This window comes from Carettochelys insculpta, chromosome 7 (assembly GCF_033958435.1).
Source record: "Carettochelys insculpta isolate YL-2023 chromosome 7, ASM3395843v1, whole genome shotgun sequence".
Classification (NCBI taxonomy): domain Eukaryota; kingdom Metazoa; phylum Chordata; order Testudines; family Carettochelyidae; genus Carettochelys; species Carettochelys insculpta.
The window spans coordinates 22,555,395-22,573,952 of NC_134143.1; the positions used below are offsets into that span (position 1 = coordinate 22,555,395).

The following is an 18,558-nucleotide window of genomic DNA, read 5'->3' on the forward strand; positions in this document are numbered from 1 at the left end:
ACAATAAGGGGATAGTGACAGAATAGGACTTTTTAATGCAGCTACAGCAGGAGTCAACAGAAACAAGTTGTTTTACACTTGGCTGCTGCACTTGGCCCAGATCCTGAGCAGATGGCCGAACACGTGAACGTTTTGACTGTGACGAGCTCTCTGTGGCCCTTGGGTCACACTTTGGCCATCTCTCCTCTAATTAATTAAAAATTAATTTCCAGACTCTGAGACTCTCAGAAATCCATTTGGTCCTCACTGCACCAGAGCATTGTCTCCTCTGCAGCAGTTGACAGAAAACAAACGAACTATCTAGATTTTGCTATCATCTTGTCCCTAGTTTTGTCCCTGTGTTGGCAGGGTGAGTTGGAGAGCATGCACTTGTGCCATCCTATTGGTTTTTTTATATGCAGATAAGCATCTTCAATTTCCTGTGCTGTCAATATTAGTACTGTTCATGCACTGTAAATTCAGTATATTTAAAAGAAAACAAAGAATCCACAATGAGAAACATGAAGTTTTAATGAAATATCTGAATTATTTGTTTAATGACTGCACTAATTTACCTGCTATTGTATTTCATTGGTAGCAAGGGATTTATTGCAATCCCTAATATTTTGTTTGTCATTCGTCTTATAGAGAATAGTGTTTAAATACAGTGTGTTAATATTCAGCTATTTCTCAAGGATAGCTAGGTTTTAATTCTTGCAGTTAACCCTGACGCCAAGAAAACAGCTGTGTGTGTGGAGATATGCAAGCTATTGACTTTTTTTCTATATGGCACCCTAAAACATAAGCAATATCTCTTTGTTGAGTTGGAGTACTGATCAACACTAATGATTAAAGAAATATCATTTGACATACGAAGAATCTTAATGGCTGTTATTCAATAGCAATTTGTTATTAGATATTGGAGTTTTACATATTTATTATAGTTCTAATTTTTTCAGGATGTTTATCAGCAGCTCTTATTACAAATATCTGAGACACCCCCTATTAAAAATTACTTAACTGTTTAAAACATTTTGTTTTTTTCAGGCTTAGCTAACTTAAAAATAAGTAAAATGAGTCTGCTACTCCCAAGACTTTATCTTTGGGTAGAGGACAAGATGAAGAAAATTAGGCAAAGATGATTCTCTTACTCATATTTGCATGTTTTAATACCAAGAGTTTGCTTCACCCTTTGCAGCTTCTGAGTGCTTCAGAGTTTTGTAAACATTACTTCATTGAATTCTCCTAGCATCTATTAGGTAAATAGTTATTTATTACATAGATGGAAAGTAAGGCATAGAGGCTAAGGACCTTCCTGAATGTCAAACAAGAAGCCCATAGCACAGCTGGGAATAAAACCTAGATAGATAAGCCTATGTTTTAGCCTTTGGATCAGACTCACCCTGTTCCCAAAATGGTCTTATAAACATTTAACCTATGATATTTCTAGCAAGACACTAATGTTTTTTGTGGTACATGACTGAATGTCAAGATGCGTCTTGGAACTACATGTTCAAACAATTTTGTTTTCCTTATTCTATTTTTCTCTGTCTCAGTCCATCTTTTGGTTCTACTAGTTGTGTATCCTCCTGTAATGTGGTTGAAAACATCCCTAAGATATGATGACACATGTATCTGCTGGTACTAGTTTAGCTCATTCCACTATTAATAGTTAGTTCGTGTTTGTTGAGGAGCTTCCAGTCTCTGTAATCTAAAATAAATAGAGGTTTTCAGAACTTTCAGAAGTAACCCATGCTGCATTATTTTGACATCCAGACTCAAGGGAGATCTCTCTCCCCATGGATGCCTAGAGTAACCCTGAAATCTGGTCAGCTGACTCCACTATTTTTTATCAGTGCACTGGTTGCAAATCCGTTCTCATATCTCTTATTCAATAAGTAATATAGAGTTAGATTTATATTTTTTTCCAAAAATACGCCACACTAGATTTTCACAGGATTTTAGCTCACATTTAGGTACCTAAACAGGAGCCATATTTGAAAAGTGCTTTGTACCCAACATCTCCTACTGTAAGATTTTTTCTCAGCAGAGCTCAGCACCCAATATACTTATCTCTTCTGAAAATCTGGTAACTTGTTCAGCCATCTAAAGTGTGAGCTAATCTGTTCTAAAAATACTGTCCAGTTCAGGGGTGGTCAAACTTTTTTCATTGGGGGCCACATGTAAAAAATTGCCATGTTCTGGGGGCCAAACACAACTTAGTCCCAAACCCATCCACTCCCTCCACCTCCTAGGTTTAACCCCTCTCAGCCCCAAATTTCTCCCCTCCCACTCCCAGGCTTAACTGCATAAAACATCAAACAAGTCACTTTGCAATAACATGGATGGATCTAATTTTCTCCAGATGCACATTTTTCAAGCATCATTGTTCAGTTAATATTTCATGTTGTAAAAAAGTAACACAAGTATTTCAAATTGTCCACCTCCACACCCCCCAGTCCCCAGGCTTAACCCCTTTCAGAACCAAACTGCCCCCCACCTACCTCACACAGGTGCTCCATGCGCTACCACTGTGTCCCCGCTGCCCCTTTGCCAGGCTGCTGTGGCCTCCTCAGCCCAGAAACGTGGGTCCTCCCAATCTTCCTACTCCCTCCATGTACAGTGCAGGAGGCTCCCTGCCCTACCCCGCTGAAATAATGGGACTCCTTTTAGTCGGTTGAACGTCCGGATCCCTCCTGCCGCCCTGTTGCCTGTTAAACCAATTAAATTGAATTCCATTACTTCAGCACGGCAGGGCAGGGAGATGGAGGAGAAGTCAGTGTTGGCAGCATCCAGTGCTGCAAATGGCTCCTTAAAGCCAATGGCTCCATTTGTGTCTCTGGAGCACAGATTGCTGGCCACTCATCCCAGAGCTGGCTTTCAAACTGGCTCTGCTGCCAGCTCTGCAGCCAGATGAAAAGGCTCCGTGGACTAGATTCTGGTCTTCAGGCCATGTGTTAGCCACCCCAGTCTATCCATACTTATAAGTTGGCACCATATGGGAATGACATTGAACTAGGGATATTTTGAAGTTCACAGCCTGCTGAATGTTTTCCTCCAGGCAAGGATACTGGTCAACATAAAAGCTTCAGAGATGGGTTGTAATAATTTTTGGCCTCAGAGCTGTAGCCATGCTAATCTCTAACTTTAAAAATTACAAGCAGTCCTCTGGCACCTTAGAGACTAACACATTTATTAGGTCATGAGCTTTCATGGTTTAATGACCTATAAATATTTAAGTCTCTAAGGTGCCACAGGAATGCCTGTAATTTTTTGTGTGTGAGCATGTTTGTGTGAGAGACTCACTCTAGTGCATGGGTTATCAGCCTTTTGGAGGCAGAGTGCCAAAATTTGATGTTTTTACCCGTGTACAGTACAAGTGCCGGTGACACTTTTTAAATTCACTAGTAGTCCTACGTACAACAACTTAATTAACAAATAAATAAAGATGTAGAGCTTTACCATTTAGTGTGGGGACAGAAGGGATTGGCTAATGTGTCCCTGGGCCCTCATGCTTGCTACCTGCAGGCTGTGCATGGGACAGGCCAGCTACTCCTGCTTCCCCAGCCTCATGGTCCAGTGGGGACCCCACAGCTGCAGCTGATGCGGGGCTCCATGGCAGGGGTTCTGGCCCCACACTGCACTGCGGTGGTGACCCCATGGCAGTGGATCCAGTCCTTGTCCCGCATTACGCAGGGTCCTTTAGCTCTGGCCCAGCTGTGGCAGGGGCTCTGGCCCTATGCTCTGGGGGACCCATGTGGCAGGTGCTCTGGCCCTGCCCCGAAGCCATGGCAGGCACACTGCATCAGGGCTCTGGCCCCAGCCTGGTGCTGTGGCTTCACTGAGGAGCTCTGGCCTCAAGTCGCAACAGGGGCTCTGGCCACAGCCCTGTGCTCCTGCCCCCTCCCATGCTGCATGGGGGAGGACAGGCGGGTCAGTCCCCCACCATGTGCTGCTCTAGATGGACTCACATACCGAGATGCCACATGTGCTGGGGGTTGCTGACTCTTACTCTAGCCCACTGTTGGATTTGAACTGGTATGAGTGCCATACCAGCAAGTGTATTTGCAAACTTGCAAGAATGTGTAGGGAGAAATATCAGTAACCTACTGGATAGTTGTATGTCTGTCTCTGCGTTTTTCTGGACAGAATGTTTGAGTTGCTGAAATATTCATGATTTATGTTGCTTGACCAAGGCTAAAAGCTCCAGTTACAGTGATTGGAGATGCTCCCTTAGCTGAAATAGTGGGGGCCTGTAGTTCTGAAGCAGTAGGCTTGAGGTCTATCTTTATTGCCACATATTTGGGGTATTAACTGTCATTATACATCTGTGTGAGGAGGCAGAGCAACATGGATCATCCTTTGCAGTCAACAAAGACATGGGCTGGCCAAATGCAGCGACTGCTGTCTTTGGTTTGAACATGCATCTCTTCTTAGGCTGAAATGCTCACGTTACACCTTTTTTTAATGATATTTTAGGTCGTGTGTCTGTCTCTCTGTTTCCTGCCAAGAAACAACTTATTCCAAAACAGGCCTTCTGACTTCAGTACGGTCACTGGAATGTCAGGATGAACAAATGAGAACAGAGTGGCCTTTTAAAACCAGCTTTTAGTATGTCAGAGTGAAACAGTAATGATTGGCATACAGATTAATCTCCTGAAGTGCATAGGAATTAAAATTGTTAGCATATCTACTGCAGCAGTTAAACTACAGAAGCCATCTGGGTGGGTGCACCTTTCCAAGCTTCTACCTGCAATCCCCACTGGACATCTTTCCTCAGTAGTATCTTCCTAAAAAATGTTCAAGAGAGAGAGAAGTCTATTTTAAAGACCCTCAAATCCTTATTTTTTCCCAGAATGCCTTGTCATGGCATTAGGTCTTCCTAACTGTAATAGCAATCTCAAATATCTTATGTCTTCCTCTCTGCTATAGAGCACTGCTTGATTCCATGCATGAATGTAGACTTCAAAACACCAAACTTGGGAAGCATATAAGAATTGCAGCCAGAAAGCTCCCTAACTCATTTGGCAGGGTGCCTGGGAAGGAAGAAAGAATAAAGAGTCAAAAGAAATTGCAGGATTCAGAAATGAATTCACTTAGCCCCAAGAAATTGTTTTCTACTTGTTTTAGTGACTAATAGTGATGAGGCTTCTTTGAGAACCCATTAGTGCTGGTCATTCAAATATTTTTCTAAGGAGGAGAAATGTTAATGTAACATAAGGGCGTGAAGAGTAGTAATGGGGCCTAGTGCTTAACTAATCAAAAAGTGAGAATTTGAGTTTGAATGCTTTGATTCAAGAGATGACTTTGTTGTTGGGTGTCATGGTGCCTGGAGTGAGTCACAGCTGAGAACATCAAACTCAGGACACAGTCAGAAAATAGGGCAGTTACTCCACAAAGTCATGTATAGCCCATCATAAGATTTTACCAAACCTGCAATAAAAATGTACTCCTGGACCACAATACTAGCTTTACCATGGACTACAGCCAGTACTTGTCCTGTGGCACCTTATAGACTAACAGACATTTTGGAGCATAAGCTTTCATGGGCAAAAACCTGCTTCGTCAGATGCCCATGAAAGCTTATGCTTCACAATATCTGTTAGTATATAAGGTGCCACAGGTCTTCTTGTTGTTTTTAAAGATATAGACTAACTCGGCTATCCCTCTGGTACTGGATAGTACCTGTGGCATTCCAGTTTCTTATTACCAACCATACAAACTGACTTTATGATGAAAGTCAAATTCACTGCTCATTAGGTTCTTCTGGTCCTGAGGGACTATGGGTTGAACCTCTTTGGTCCAGCACTCTCTTATTCAGCAACATCCATGATCCGTCATGATTTTGGCTAGTCAGATGTCTACTTATGATGGGTTTAACTGAGCTTCTCATGGTCTCATAAAGTTTGTTTACAGCGACCAGTCCTGGTACTCAGTGTTCTGTGCAGTTATTTGGTAGTAATTTAACCCTAAATCTCTTCTAAGAGCCTAGTAAGCAGTGGAAGTGTAAGTAATCCTGCTCAACAATATTGACCTCCTGTGATCCCGCACATTCTCTTGTTGGGCGTCAGTCAGGTCCCAGGTGTGCCAGACTAGAGAGATTCAACCGGTAGTAACTTAACCGAGGTCTAAATATTCTAACTCTTCCCAAAGTGGAACAGAATGTTTTTCGTATCTACAACTAAAATATATTAATCAAGAGAAGACATGAGATTTATTAGATGGTCAAAGCAGATAAAATACATTACAGTTGAATCAGCATTTGAGTTCAGTTGTTAGTAGAGATATGGTATCTACTAATTCTCCACAAGTCTGTCCCATGAATCTTTCAGGGGCCGTGTCTACACGTGCCCCAAACTTCGAAATGGCCATGCAAATGGCCATTTCGAAGTTTACTAATGAAGCGCTGAAATGCATATTCAGCGCTTCATTAGCATGCGGGCGGCAGCAGCGCTTCGAAATTGATGCGCCTTGCTGCCGCGCGGCGCGTCCAGACAGGGCTCCTTTTCGAAAGGAAGCCACCTACTTCGAAGTCCCCTTATTCCCATGAGCTCATGGGAATAAGGGGACTTCGAAATAGGCGGGGCCCTTTCGAAAAGGAGCCCCATCTGGACGCGCCGCGCGGCGGCAAGGAGCGTCAATTTTGAAGCGCTGCTGCCGCCCGCATGCTAATGAAGCGCTGAATATGCATTTCAGCGCTTCATTAGTAAACTTTTGGCCATTTCGAAGTTTGGGGCACGTGTAGACGTAGCCAGAGTGTCTCAAAATGGGTTTTTTGGAATCTCAGTCCAATTACTCAAATTCTCTCTGTTTAGACTACAGCAGATCAGAGCTGTTGGATCAATCCCATGAATCCGTAATTATAGCTCTCCCACACAGATAGCAAGCTTATAGGTATCTTCACAGAAAACCCCTCACAGCATGTGCTTTTCTCTGAGAAAGAATAGAAGATGTGAAAAGTCCCAGTGGTACTTGCATTGAAGATGGACTGCTTCAGCACTGAGGCTTTGATCTTATAAACACAAAGGCTACGTCTACAGCGATCTGTCATCAGAAGTTATTGTCAGAAGATATCTTCTGAGAAATCTTCTGTTGACAGATTGCAGCCAAACATGAAAGCAGATCACTCTGTCAACAGATTGTTGCTGGACTGCCCAGCCACTCTCTTGAAAAAATGGCCAGCCAGAAGCACAGCAGACAGGGCTGCCCAGTGACTCAGAAGCCCTGTCTGTCTACTGAGGACCACCCCACAGAGCATCCACACACCTTTTTTGTCAACAGGTCTTTTTGAGAATCCTCATCAGAGAGAATCAGAAAGCTGTCCATTTTTGGTGTGGATGCTCTGCAAGTTTTGTCGACAACACCGGGGATTTGTTGACAATACTCTTGAGTGTAGATGTAGCTAAAGTGAAAGCAAAACAATTCTCCAGTAAGTAAATTCACACCTAAATGCTAAATCTATGCCTTTTGATCTAATGACAATAGAGTATGGCTGCAAACATAATGTAAAAGCAATGTAGAGTTACAAGACATGAAATTGATTTTGAAATTACTAGTTAATTTGCTTAGGCTGTGTTCATCTAACATTTGTTCTTGATTTTTAATCAAGTGAGTGGGCTCCTGTCTCCTAACTTCTGTATTCTCTACACCTCTTTGAAGTTGTGCCCTGTACTGGTTAGATGTCCACACACAGTGTACATGATCCCAAAGGGGAGCAGGGGAATGATGCTGAAAGATATTTTAGAATATTTAGTGTCTAGAATAAAAGGGTCAGAGAAGTAAATGATGATGTTAATCAGGCAGAACAGTTTACATGGAGAACAGGAGACTTAATGAACAAAGGCTTCCTATTTGGTTTTAGGAATAAGGAATTTTCAAACACTGGGGGGTCCTTTTGAAAGGCCCCTGTCTACATGGGCGGTGTTCAATTCGAAAGCAGCAGTTTCGAATTGTCGTGGCTGCCATTATGCTAATGAGGCGCTGCATGTTCATGGCAGCGCCTCATTAGCATCTTCCGACCTCACTCATTACCATGCCCCGTTCAGAAAGAAGGGGCTAGTGTAGGCATAGCCTTTCTGTTTCAGTATGGGACAACCACTCCATTACAATTTGTATCCTCTACATGCATTTTTCAGGAACAGAAACTATGAATACTTTTTGAATTATTTGCTCCTGTAGCAGTTTAGGAGTATCTATTCCTTGTGTATGGAGAGCTGTACTTGGAAATGTATGGGGGAGGGTGTCACAGCTGTCACAACTGTTCTACATTCTTTCACCTTTATTCAGAAGACCCCAGCATGTGTTTCCCTACCCCTCCTGAGGGTTTCAGATCCCAAAGAAGGAAGTTAGATTAGTTCAGTATGAGAGGAATACTGATAATCAAAATGTGTCTGAATTGCACTCAGTCATGCAAATCTGAGCAGGATATTTGTCTGTTGTACTCATCAACTTAAAAAATGATTATAGCTAGAGGGACTGGAGGTTGCACAGTGAAAACATAGAAGCCATCACTAATGTCTTTCGGATGCAAGGGTTAGACTGGGACCTTGGCTTTGTTTCAGCTGGTTAACAGCATCTATGAATTAATGTACATTAGTCTCAGTTATGGATTTCCCTCCAAGCTGAAATATAACAAAAGACTGCATCAGCAGGAACAAAGCATTTATTAATGTACACAACTCAAATAGGATCACTTCATTCGCATGGATGAGTATAATCCTGAAGATATTGTGCAACTGCATAAAGTATAAGGGATGAAGATTTGCAACAGAGGGCATTAATGTCAGAACTTGGAAGGGGTCTCTTGCAGAATCATTAAGCTGGGTTTTATTTACAGCTCTTAAAATCCATTTCTTCTGATCTGTTTTTTTTTTCTCTCCACATAAATATGTGGTGTTAAGACCACAACCAAGAAGGCATTAGGAGAGCTTTACCAGGATGTGTCTTAAGTTTTTATCTATCATGGCCCTCTTCTAAACATCATAGCTACGTCTACACGTGTATGCTACATCGAAATAGCTTATTTCGATGTAGCGACATCGAAATAAGCTATTTCGATGAATAACGTCTACACGTCCTCCAGGGCTGGTGCCATCGACGTTCAATGTCGATGTTGGGCAGCACCACATCGAAGTAGGCGCTGCAGGGGAGCGTCTACACGCCAAACCACCACACATCGAAATAAGGGTGCCAGGAACAGCTGCAGACAGGGTCACAGGGCAGGCTAGCACTTCTGGGGAAACAGCTAGCCGTTCTCTTAAAGGGCCCCTCCCAGACACAATCAGGCTGCACAGCACGCGGTTTGCAGAGCCATTGGCACGCACACCTCGGTGAAGCAGTTATGGACCCCCAGCAGCAGCAGCAGCAGCAGCCAGAGGTCCTCCCAGCCGCGCCTGCAGGAGCAGTGCTCGCCCTGCTCAATGCCAGGCAGGAGGCGGCTGATCACCTTTTAGTCACAGAAGAGGAGCTGCCCCCAGGGGAGGAGGAAGCAACCCCAGATCCTGCTGCCCCCCACCCCCGCTGCACACGCCGCCGGCTGTGGAGCTACCCCATGAGCACCGACTGGTGGGAGCGGCTGGTGCCCGGCGAGTGGGATGACGACCGCTGGCTCCAGAACTTCCGCATGAGCCGGCAGACATTTCTGGAGCTCTGCCAGTGGCTCACCCCTGCACTGAGGCACCAGGACACCGCCATGCGGCGTGCCCTCAGCGTGGAGAAACGGGTCGGCATCGCTGTCTGGAAGCTGGCCACTCCAGACAGCTACCAATCCGTGGGCCAGCAGTTTGGCGTCGGCAAGGCCGAAGTCGGGGCTGTCCTCATGGAGGTAAGAGGACCCACGGGGAGGGGGAGGCAGCCCTGGTGGGGAGGGGAGGGGAGCCCTGGGGGTGGAGGGCCAGATACACCCTGCACACCCCTCATTGGTGCTCTCCCATGTCCTTCCCGTGCAGGTCATCCGCGCCATCAACGCCCTGCTCCTCTACAGGCTCGTGCGGCTTGGGGACCCAGATGCCGCCATCGCGGGGTTTGCCACCCTGGGCTTCCCAAATTGCTTCGGGGCTCTGGATGGGACCCATATCCCCATCCGAGCTCTGGAGCACAGCGGAGGACGCTTCCTGAACAGGAAGGGCTACCATTCGGTGGTCCTCCAGGCCTTGGTGGACAGCCAGGGCCGTTTCCTGGACATTTATGTTGGCTGGCCTGGCAGCACCCACGACGCCTGGGTATTCAGGAATTCGGGCCTGTGCCGCTGGCTGGAGGCGGGGACCTACATCCCCCAGCGGGAGATCCCTGTGGGGGACACCATGATGCCCCTCTGCATCGTCGTAGATGCAGCGTACCCCCTCCGGCCCTGGCTCATGCACCCTTACACGGGCCATCTCACAGCCAGCCAGGAGCACTTCAACACGCGCCTGAACCACGCGTGCCAGGTGGTTGAGCGCACATTTGGCCGCCTCAAAGGGCGCTGGAGGTGTCTCCTCACCCGCCTTGATGCGGGCCCCACCAACATCTCTCAGATTGTGGGCATGTGCAGCACACTCCACAACCTGGTCAAGAGCAAGGGGGAGGCATTCTTTCAGGGCTGGGCTGTGGAGGCTGGCAGGGCTGACATGCAGCCACCCGCTGCCCCCAGTCGCCAGGAGGACCCCGAGGGGATCCGGGTCCAGGAGGCCCTGTGGGCCCAGTTCGACCAGGCCACGGGGTGAATGCTGGCAGGCCCCCCACTGCACCCCCCATCCTCCACAACACTCCCTGCCCCTATGCCACACCACAGAGCACCCAAGAGCACCCCCCCCCACTTTTCTTGCAAATAAAAATAGACCTGTTGTTCGTGAAACCACAAAATGGTGAATTCTGTTATTATATTATTAGTACTTTAAAGTGCTACTTGACTGCTTTTTGTTTTTATTTTTCTAGAAATAGCCATAGGCTGAAGAATGGGTCTAATGGTTTAGGCACTTGTCTGACTGCTTGTAGACCTGGGTTCAGTTCTTGGCTCTGCTACAGATGCTGTAGTTGTAGTCAAGTCATTTAATTGTGTGGTTCTACACTTGTTAAGTAGGGATAAATATGTTACTGCCTCAGGTTTCTTCATCTGTGTGAGATGTTTTCATGTAAAGTACTTACATAAAAATTCTGCAACTTGTTCATTTGCAGATTGACAATGTGTATCTGTATTGAATCAATTTCTTCACAGTAGCATTGTATTTTGAAAACCACAAGATTGGAGGTCTTTAGTGGTGTAGGACATTCAGAGATGGAAGCAGGACCCAAATATGATTAATATTATAACACTGAGAGATCAGTGTCAACATGTGAGAGAAAGAGAGCAGGCCAATGTATCATCTTTTTATAACCTTAAAAGGGAAACCTGCACTTTCAGCCAATAAGGGCTTTGATAAATCAATTGCCTTCTTCTAGATCATGGTTTCTGCAACTAGCAGTACATCTGTTGTTTGAATGATTTTACAAAAGTAAAGCCTGTCTAGTGATTCTTCAAAGGATACTGATCAGTGAATTTTAATGCCTTTTATGCAGTCTTCACTCATCCTTGGATGTCATTGTAGAGCTGGGATTTTTGTTCACCCAAACTCCTTTAAAAAATGGGATGAAGGAGAAAATTGTTAAGTAACCACCAAGCCAGAGAACAGAACTGTAGTCTTAGTAACAGTGATGGGCAATCTAGTGTCTCATGAGTGGTCTTTCTTTATCTCAGTGGGCTGTAAGATTGTTGGATTTTTAATGGCATTAGAGTAGTGTTGCTAACTGCTCTTGTATACCTAGAATTTGCTGACTGTAGCAGTGCTTTGATTGGATTCAGAGGGAGCACATTGTTCCGACAATCAAAGTTTTGTGCAAACAGCACACACCTCACTTTACTTGCCTTTTCTTTATGTATGTGTCACTTTAGTAACACTGGTAGGAATAAAACCACACAGATGGAAACCAGTGGCATCTAGCAACACAGCATCTTGCAAAGTATCTCATGGGCCACATACAGATGTCTGATAGGTTGCACATGTAGCCCACTTGTTGCCTACCACTGCTCTGTTGTGTTAAGGGTGGAATAAGCTGAGGTGGAGGTGACAGAGCTTAGGCTATTACTCAGCAGCATCAACTCTTACTCCCCAGTTCAGGAGCTAAAAGAACCTTAGTTTGTGTTCAGTCAGCCTCTGTTTGACATCCTGGAAGAAACAACAGGAGGTACAGGGAAGTTTTAGTCCAGCTGAATTTCAGTCCAGATCTGACAGACCTCTGAGGCTACGTCTGCATTACCTTGGAAGATTGACCCACTGATGGTCAATCTTTCAGGGCATGAGATGGCACTTTCCGTGTCAACATCGACTTCATAACTCCTCGTGAGCCATGAGGATTAAGAAAGGTTGATGGGAGGAGCACTCATGTCTACCTTCTTCTGTGAAGACAGCCACAGAAGTCAATGGCTGAAAAGTTGATTTTAGCCACACAATTGGCGTAGCTAAATTCATGTATCAGCTGTTGACTGCATATCTAGCATAGACATAGCCTGAATTAGACAAACCCAGATCTTGATATTCTGGCAATGGTAGGAGGCACCTTGGATGTTATTGTAATACAGCTATGATTGGCTACGTCTACACTAGCCAAAAACTTTGAAATTGCCATGCAAATGGCCATTTCAAAGTTTACTAATGAAGAGCTGAAATACATATTCAGCGCCTCATTAGCATGCGGGTGGCCATGGCACTTCGAAATTGACGCAGCTTGCTGCTGCACAGCTCGTCCAGATGGGGCTCCTTTTTGAAAGGACCCCAGCTACTTCGAAATCCCCTTATTCCTATCTGCTATGTGTCCTGTCTGTCGAAAGGGCCTGCTAAACCCTTGCAGAAATCAGGAATTGTTTGGTAGTTGATTCTGTACTGGTGTCATCTGGATCCATGCTATAGCTGGTGTGCTGTGCTGTGCAGAGAGGGAAAGGTTGAGTTCATGTCCAAAGTCCTCCCTTTCCCCTCTTCCACAGCTGTCTCTGAATACCAGAGACTCCATTGCAATGTGGTACTGCCAAAGTCACCCAGCTGAGTGTTCCAGTGAAATGTAAGTGGGTACCTGAGAGCTTCCACTTGTTTGTTAAAACTTAGCAGTGTACCGGGGCAGTATCCTTTGGCTGTGAGTGGCTGTGGGCTTACCTTACTGGCTGGTTTGGCTTCGGTTTGGGGCACAACTGATCCCTCTCTGTGCTGACTTGTGAGGAGGTGCCATGTCTGTAAATCCCATGCTGGCTGCTAATATTTTGGCAGCACCCACAATTCCTTTCCTTGCTGGGGTGACTGTAGCCTAAGCATTATCGATTTACATTCCAATTCCATTGTAAAAGTGCCAAATGGTGCATTTTTCACTTGTTCCTGATTATGGGCATGTGTGGCAAGTTTTAAAGGCACAAATCTTTTGAAAATATAGTTGCCCTTGTCTTCCTTTTCACCAATGTCAAGATAATCTCGGAAGGCATTAGAGTAAAGTGTGATGGATTTCTGAGGTGCAGTAGATACTTTCATGGCATTTCAGGTGCAGAGAAAAGGGTTCTGCAGATAACTTGATACTTGTTATGCAGCTAACTGCTCTCAAATCTTCTTTGGTGTTTTTTTTTTGTCCTAATGAAGCCAGTGACCCAACATTTGAGCAGGTGCAATGTTGTCTTAATGTATAGTCCTGAGCGTAGGTCAGTCAAAAGACTACACATGAACAACAAGTGTAACTTTCTGATCAGGCAATAGCAAAGTGTCTGTATGTGCAGGCAAAGAATTAAAAGGATATACCATGACTACTCAAAACTGGTTTAAATTGTAAAATCAAAACAAGAGTTCTGAACCCACTTAGCTTGGCGGTTAGGGAAATCTGGATTTGTACTCCATCATCTCTTAGAATTAGCTAAAAATCATATCATGGGATTAGAAAGTATGTTAAACAGAGTGGTTTGTTCAACATAACTGTCCTTGTAAAGAGCTCTAAGTCAAAAGAAATTTTAAGAGGGATTACAGATCTATTAATGCTGATCTTAAAAAAAAAATATCAGCATGACTGGATGACTCAAGTGATTGATGATAGGGACTGGTTAGTAGTGACCCAAAGAGGCTACTATCCAAGATTTGTTAAATGGCCTGGGTAAAACAAGATGATAGTTTCACTAAAGTCCCTAGTGAAGGTTTTAGAGTAGACTAGAGACACAATGGACTACAAATAATATAGGTATTACAGTTAATGAGGGGGAGGAATTGAAGATGAGTAAGGATGTTATAGCAAAAAATAATAGACTGACACTGGAAAATTAATCCTCTATAAAAATGCTACAGTAGCTTTTCACAGAATACCTTGCTCAAGTAGCTACACAAAAGGTACAAAAGTAGGTTAGATGGGAAAGCAGATATAGTAAAGGGAACAACTCTATACTATGCAAGGGATTGAGCTGTGTAATTCAAGAGATTTTTTTCCTGTTTCATCAATGGCTTTACAGGTTTGGATATTGAAAAATACCCAGAAGTAAGCACCTGAATTGGTGTTGAGCATCTTGTAATTATCCAGAACAGAGGAAAAGTTATGCTTAATTAATCATTCAGAACAAGCATGTTTATAATCTGCTTATTGATGATACAGCTCAAATAGTGCCCTCTTCCAGTGGGTTTTTTTTTTTTTGGAGCAAATGAGGTTTTTTTTTTTTGAGCAAATGAGGTTTATGAGACTTAGAGGTTGGCTCTTATGTTTCCTTCCTTTCCCTTAAAGATTCCTTTTTCTTTATTTGATCTTCTTTAATTATTGCAGATCTGAATAGTTTTCAAGTGAATGGAACATATCTTCTTAGTTGTCTAGATGGCACACAAACACAAGACTACTGATTTTTCCTTTAGCAAAACACCTGAATTAGTTTCACATATTTATATGTGTGTATGTGAGCTTAGCTCCTACATTGCTTCATTTAGGGTTGGCCCAATTATACAGGTCAATGCAGCTGAATAATACTGGTCAAAGGGCAAGAGTGTAGAATATCTTTCCTTTTGGCTTAGCTGTCAGAAAATACTAATTTTTGTGGTTGTTGTTAAATCTGACATCAGCATCTATAGGAGTATGAGTCTGTTTTTTTCCCTGGTACTTGATTCTTGCCTTTTCTTTGTGTCAGGTTTTACTTCTCACGTCCAGTTGCCTCATATTTCTCATATTCACTCTCATTTCTGTAATACTTACTTTCTTTTCACAGCACCTCCTGCAATAGCTTATTTTCCCCCAGAATGATAAACACACTCTGGTGCATACATTTCATTTGATATAGGACATTTTTTGCTAAACTAGGAGCCATTACTCAACTTTCTTCAATCATCATATGACCAGTTGCTGGGTCATCTTGATGAATGTCTGTTCAGTGAATAGTGACGAATGTGCCTGTATTTGTGGAACCCTCAGAGTAAATGTTTTGCTTGTTGGGCTCTTTCAAGATACTTGTAAAGTTGGCAGTATTTGTAACATGACATTATTAAAATGAGACAAAAGATTACATTAAGTGACCTTGATCAGTTAACATGGCACGTTCAACCCTGTACACAACTCGGTTAATGCTCCACTGAAAGGAACTTTTCTAGGACAACCTTATCCCTGACATAACTCCACTGAAGTAAGCTGAGTTACACGAGCCACGAATTTGGTTCATTGTTATGTGCATACTGTTGGGCCTGTTGTATTATTAAACTGTATGGAATCACTCTTCTAGTCTTTTGAATATATTTTCTTCTTCATGGCTTGCTTTACAATTCTAGAAGCCTGAAAAATGCCCTTTCCGGAGAGATTTTGGTTGTTAATTGCTGCTGTATGTAGCCCATGTACTACTACTGTGTTGCATTAAAAATGATCATCCAGGTGCACCACCAATGTAACTCCATTGTGACATCTTTAAATTTCTCAGGTGTTCTGCCTTTGCAGCTGTGCTTTAGGTGAAGGCCATGAGAACAACAGAAATTAAAATGAGGGGCATCAAAATGACTTTCAGTTGCTTTTGGAAACAGGTAACCAATAATCCCTCCTTACTAGGAGAAGGATTTTGCTTGCCCCTGGTATTTAGGGAGGTTAGTTGTAAACCCCTGTATGTTTAAAGATCATGAAAAAAGATAAGTGAAATGCACAACCTTATACCATGAATATTGGCAGGACTAATGGGGAAGTAAGAATGTCACTGTTACATGTATGTACCACACAACTAATTTCTACTTGGTTGTCTGCAAGACTTTATTTCCAAGCACATAAACAGATTTTGTGCTACAGTGGATGCTGTTTCAAGGATAACTGAGCAAGTAATAGTAAAGATGTTAATTTTAAGAGGGAGGGGTGAAAAAGAACAACTGTTCTCTTATGAAAAATCTCATTGCCCCTTTTAAAAAATAAAAAATTGATGCTGTGCCAGAATGAAGATACACACAGCTGGTGCTGATAAAATAAAATAACTGAGCCAAACAATCTTCTGCCATCAGCTTAAACAAAACCTGAACTGATTTTTTTGCCTACAAGTGAAATGTAAACATTTAAGTAACTACTTCTGGGTTTTCATTTTTGCCCCCACCTCTAACTATTTTTCAGTGAATGTATTTCTTCAGTCCCTGCTTCTGCCCATCTGGAAGCACAAAATGTTGGAATATCACCAAAAAGTCTGTTATTTTCAGCCCTTTTTTACAGAATGAAGAGGCTTAGTGACATTTCTAAATTGTCGGCCTGTCCATTTGCACTGAAACTCCAATTATTTTGCATTCACCTTCAACAGTCGGTTATGTGGGCAGCAAATGTAACCAGACGGGATTGTGTCAGATATGTGCTAGAAGCATAGGTGTTTGCAAGGGTGAAATCTAGGAAAACACCTGCCTTTCTCCATTCTGCCATTCCTATGTCTTGCCCTGGCTAGAGCCTGGGACCCTGTAATTATGCAGACCTCTAAAATTTGTAGGGTAGTCCCTGGACCTTGGTGCTTTCATGGGGACCTAGTGGAGGCCCAGTTCTGGCTCACTTAAGAGTCATTTTGTTTTCAGTGGAAGCTATTCTTTCTGAGGAACAAGAATGATATGTGTAGATGGTCTAATGCATCAGTGAGCACCTCGTGGGCTGCAGAGTGTACTATTTTCAGAGTGATAATGCCATGAAAGATTATCTTGTCATGTTTGCTCCTAAAATACACCTACAGAATTCCAGTGAGAGAGTTCTGAGATCATCTAAGTATTTTAATATAGTTAAAATAGTATGTGACGTGTACATGCAAAATAAATAAGGAAATAGATTGGGGCATGTGTTCTCACAGAACGAGACTTGGATTGCACAGATACTTGCAGGATTAGCTCAGAATTTTAGTGCCCTGTGTATTTTTGGTTCCACAGAAGTGAATGGATATAAAACACCAGATTGCTGGAAATGAAAGCAGACAGAGCATATTTTGAGAGAAATTTAGAAAGAAGCGAATAGTTCTACTCTTGTTGTGTGGCTCTTTGCAGCTGTGCTTGTCTTGACCGGATGGTATGTGTTGAAATTTAGACAGCAAGCTCTTTGTGCCATGAAATGTCACTGGTTTTAAATTTGTACAGTGCCTGGCACAATGCTACCATAATACTACTATTGTTTAGAAACAGCAGAAGAATACTGGGCTGAGATTATATTTTTATGCCTGAAATGTTACACAGCACATAAGTTTAAAAAAAAAAAACCCTTCAGCATAGAAATGGCTTTGAGAAGGTACAAAGTCATCAAATATAACTTCATATCTTGTTTCAAAGGTGCTTTATGACACAATAACAGTGATTAGCTCTAGATTTAATCAATAACATATGACCTGGAAAAGTTTGATGTTGGTGAAAACCCTGGTACCAGTGTTGCAATTGTGGTAGCGATATCAAGGGAATTGATTAAAAAGACCCTGGTATGACTCAGAGTAAAAGTAAATGGGGAATGAATCATCATCACTTCAGTGTTTCAGCAAGAAGTAGAAATTGATGTCTACAGACATTTTAGGCATAGGAAAGTAATAACCTGTATGAAGGCATGGGGCTGGACCAAATGCATCCAAGGATGGTGAGGGAGTTGGCTGATATTGAAGAGCCATTGGCCATTATCTTTGTAAACTTGTGATGAGGGAAGGTCCTGAGTGATTAGGAAAAGGCGAATGCAGTACCCAACTACTAAAAAAAGGAAAGAAGGAGAATCTGGGGAACTACAGACGGGTTCACCTCAGTCTCTCAGAATCATGGAGGGGATCCACAAGGAATCCATTTTGGAGCACTTGGAAGAGGGGACAGTGATTAGGGATAGGCAACATGGATTCCCCAAGGGCAAATCATGCCTGACGAACATGACTGCCTTCTATTATGTGGCAATTGACTTTGTGGGTATGGGGAAAGTGGTGGACATAATTTACCTTAACTTTAGGAAAGCTTTTGATATGGTCTCCCACAGTATTCTTGGCAGCAAGTTGAAGAAGTATGGGTTTGATAAATGGACTGTAAGGTGGATCAAAGGCTGGCTAGATCATCAGGCTCAAAGGTTAGCGATCAACAGCTCTGTCTGGCCAGCATGAAGTGGAGTATCACA

The 18,558-nt window shown here is 43.2% G+C and overlaps 1 protein-coding gene across 3 annotated transcripts in view; it reads left to right on the forward strand.

The window, feature by feature from the left end:
- GRID1 (glutamate ionotropic receptor delta type subunit 1) overlaps positions 1 to 18,558 on the forward strand; it is an 898,770-nt gene that overhangs the window by 191,225 nt on the left and 688,987 nt on the right. The gene's annotated exons all lie outside the window — the stretch shown is intronic.